Source organism: Equus quagga, chromosome 14, assembly GCF_021613505.1.
Source record: "Equus quagga isolate Etosha38 chromosome 14, UCLA_HA_Equagga_1.0, whole genome shotgun sequence".
Lineage (NCBI taxonomy): Eukaryota > Metazoa > Chordata > Mammalia > Perissodactyla > Equidae > Equus > Equus quagga.
The window spans coordinates 14,440,528-14,444,862 of record NC_060280.1 but is presented as its reverse complement, the minus strand read 5'-3'; positions in this window follow the sequence as shown (position 1 = coordinate 14,444,862).

Here is a 4,335-nt window from a genome sequence, read left to right as displayed (position 1 = left end):
AGATAAGGTTCTGTAAGGAGGGAGAAGAGAAGACACTTCCACTGGGTTAAGTGTCTGAGGAGGAGTTGGTAAAAAATATGAAAAGGGTGACATCTATCCTGGTTCTTGAAGGATGGGCACTTGGTGTAGTTACAGTGAGAGTAAAGGCACAGAGGGGCTTGGAACAAGGTGCTTGAGAGCAGTGAGGGACACAGTTCTCCTTTGGATTTGCTGTATCATTTTTCCCTCTTACTGCCCTGTCCCCAAATGAGTCCACGCCCTCCTCAAAGCCTTTTGGGGGCATCCTGAGAGGAACTGGCATTCATTACTGAGCTCTTCTTTAGTGATGCTGGAGAAGCAGCTTCTCTCTTCTCACATGACACTGGGATAGGGAGCAGGTGATGTGTGTGGCTACTACACAGCTTCGCCTTGCCTCCCTGCTTTGACCCAGCTGCCTTGGCCGGAACTGCCAGCCCTGAGAGTTTACCAGCTTCGAAATCCACTGGAAAGCAAGGAGCACCTGTGATTTTCTGATAATCCACAAGAGGGGGAAGTGTGAACACAAATGAATAAAAGGAAAGCACCAAGAAAAAAAAAAGAAAGAAAAACCAGCTGGGAAATGAACCGCTTTTCCAAGGCCCTCATTCCTGATGCCAGACTAGCAGTTTCAATCTGTTCTCTTTCTCTGTCTCTGCCTCTCTCTGTCACTGTTCTTTCTCTGCCCGTCTCTCATATTCTCTCTCAGATTTCTTTGGGAAATATGCGAATTCATCTTGCTGCCTCTGGGTTCAAAAATCAATTGTGCAATTCCCATCTGGGGAAAGTCCAAGATCTGAGGGGGCCTGACCTTAATCTTTACGTCAGTCAATGGTGGGGGGCTGGGGGAGAGTTTAGCAGCTAAATTCCTCTCTCCTCGCAAAAACAAAACAGAAAAACCTCAGTGAAAACCAGAGCAATTTTGGTCATAATAATAATAACAGCTAATGCTTGCACCACTCTCCTCTGCCAGGCATTGTTCTAAGTGCTCTACACGGATGAACCCCGTTCATCCTCCTGGCTACCCTCTGAGCTAGGTATCATTAGTTTCACCATTGTACGTGAGGCCCAGAGATGTCAAAGAGCTTGGTCAATGTCACACAGTTAGCGTCAGAGCTGGATTTAACCCGGGCAGTCTGGTTCCAGACTCTCTGCTCTTATCCTCTCCATTGTAGCTGGGTCATAAGATTAATGCATGCATATGCTCCAAACAAGGGCGGTGATGGCTCTGATACAGCCTGCTGCAGTCAAGACAGACCTGGAGGCATATTTTAAGAGAGAGAGTTGATACTGGGGGGTGCCCCAGATGCAGGTAAGCAGAGTGATGGAAAGAAGGTCATATGAAAATTGTTGACTCAAGTGAGGGGGTTAGTCGGACAAAAATGAAACAAAAATAAACAAAACAACTTGAGAGTGGAGGCCAGGAAAATTGTTCTCAAATATTTGCAGGGGCTCAGAGACCTTTCCTTGTTCCCGGAGGCTCAGTGACTCTCATCCTGAGACCCACCGAGCTTTCCTGGGCAGGGAAACCATCTCTGGCTTACTTGGCCCAGGCTTTCTGATCTGCCCTACACAGGCCAACTAAAGGCTGACTCTTCACTACAGGCTGACTCTCCCACGATATGGGGTTATATCCATGTGTATCAATGAGAAAATGCAATTTGAGATTTACTCATGTGTCATTGCAGACATACCAGGACTGTCTTCTTCTTCATAATAATGCTGTATTATTATTCTAACCACAATGCATGTTCAATATGAAAAATTTAGAAACTACAGAAATGTATGAAGAGACATCTCTCATACTGCACCACACCCCGAGAAAGCCAGGGTTAACACTTTATTATATTTCCTTCTGGTGCTTTTATTTCGGTGTGTATATCGTTGTCCACACTCTTCTAATGGTCCTGAAAGGAGTCCTTCCTGGAAAAGCTATAAAGAAAACTCAGAGAAATGTCACAGTCCATTACAAAGCATGAGCCAGAGCTTCTTCCAGCCTCAAAAGAACTTCTCTGGTGGAAATATTTCAAAATCATTCTCAAGGTGAGCAGTGATGTGATTTCTTCTAGGTCCCCTGTATAGGGCGGGGACTTCCTAGTCTCAGGACAGAGTGTGAAATATTCAGTCTTTGTAATAGCAGGTGAGGGCAAGGGAAGAGAACACATCGCCTGGAGAGTGTTGTGGGCCAGGCACCAGGCTGGACACTACTCATTTATTCAAGAACTATCTGAGCACTGAGGATGTTTTGGGCAGCACAGTGGGCATGCATGGTCCCCGTCCTCAGAAGGAAAACAGTCTCAAGAGGGAGGCCGGCAGTAATCGGTGAGGGAATAGCCAGAGAATGTTACAGGGACCTGGTCTAGCCTAAGGAAAGGGTGGCAGTGGTGTGGGAAAGCTTGCCCAAGGAAGAGGGACTGGAGCTGAGTTCTAAAGACTTCCTTTAGTCCTCCCACTCTGCCCTCCAGCAAGGACACGACATCAGCAGTGGGGACTAACTTCTCCTGGGCTCTTTAACTCCTGAGATCCTCACATAGTCTTTGAGGTTCCCAAAGAGTAGTGAAAGGAACATAAAAAATAATCAAGATGGAAGAAGTTACATGCTGTGGTAGAAGCAAAAACAAAGAACTGTGGGGACCCAGAAGAGGGAGGAACCATGTCTTGAGGGGTGGGGAAAACTTCACAGAGGAGGTGATGTTTGATATGGGTTTTAAAGGATGAATAGGAGTTTGTCAGGTAAAAAAGTGTGGGAAAAGGCAATTCAGTAGAAAAAAAGCAAACGAAAAGGCACAGAGATAGGAGACAGCATGACACGCTAGGGGAATAGAGAGAGGTGGAGTGGAGGGGTTGGGGCTGGTGAGGGTGGGTAACAGGAGATGCACCTGGAAACGTACGATGGCTCCAGGTGAGGATCTTTGGGTGTCATCCTAAGAGGTTTGAATTTATATCTGTGAGGAAGGAGAAATTAGCAGAGTTTTTGCTTTTTAAACTTTAATTTCTTTATTACATAAACAATATATATTTTTGAAGAATTAAATAAGACAGACACAAAAAAATCACTTGTAATACCACCAAAGATAACCACTGGTAACAATTTGATCTACATCTTTCCAGAATTCTGTCTGTCTCTCTATCTCACAATCTATCCATCTTTCATCCATCTATATGTTAAATAAGAACATATTATATATACCCTTACATTTTTTTTTTTTCAATTTAATAGAGGACAGACATTTTTTCATTATCAGCAAACATACTCCCCCGTCTCGTCCTTCTTACGGCTGTGTGGTAATTGATTGCGTGGACACACATCTAGATTTTATTTAACCAGTCTGCTACTATCAGGGATTTGGGCGATTTTCAATTTTCTTTATTGTAAACAATTCTGTAACAAAAATCTTTGCAAGTACATACTTGTGTAATTTTCCAATTCTTTCTTTTGGATAAATCCACAGGGGTATAATTTCTAGCTTCTTAGAATTTTGGATGTTTGAATATCCAGGAAAGGTTTTAAATGGAGAAGAAGCTGTAAGATTTATATGTAGAAAGATCACTCTGGCTGCTGGATGTCGGGAGCAATCAGGGAAAAAGCTGCTGTGAGAACCTAAGTGAGGGATGAGAGAAATTTAGGAGATCAAATCAATAGAAATGTTTGTAATTTGATAGGATGACAGATTCGAAGGGTGCATATGTAAATTTTTAAGAGGAAATTTTTTAAGACAATAATATTGTCTCCTTTAAAAAATGGAGGAAGAGAAGTGTTAGGTGTACTAGTTAGTTAGGTGTACTAGTTAGGTGTACTAGTTAGGTGTACTAGTGTTAGGGCTTAATTATGTCCCCTTCAAATTGATATGTTGAAATCCTAAACCTTAGTACTTGAGAATGTGACTGTATTTGGTGTGGGGTCTTGAAAGAGGTAATTAAGTTAAAATGAGGTCGCTACAGTGGGCCCTAATCCAGTGTGACTGGGGTCCTTACAGGAAGAGGAAATTTGGACACAGATGGATGGAGAGGGAAGACCACGTGAAGACACAGGGCGAAGACTCCATCTACAAGCCAAGAAGAGAGGCCTCACAAGAAACCAACCCAGCTGACACTTTGATTTCTCACTTCTGGCCTCCAGAACTGTGAGAAAATAAATTTCTGTTTTTTAATGCACTGAGTGTGTGGGACTGTGTTGCGGCTGCCCTCACAACCAGTAAATCCCGAAAACAAGGAGAAGGGGGATAAGGGTGGGTTGTAATTTTAAAACCATTTTTTGAACCCTCCTTCTTCTACACTTTCTTCTTAGCCACTAATGGGTTTGTAATATTTCTGCAGAAA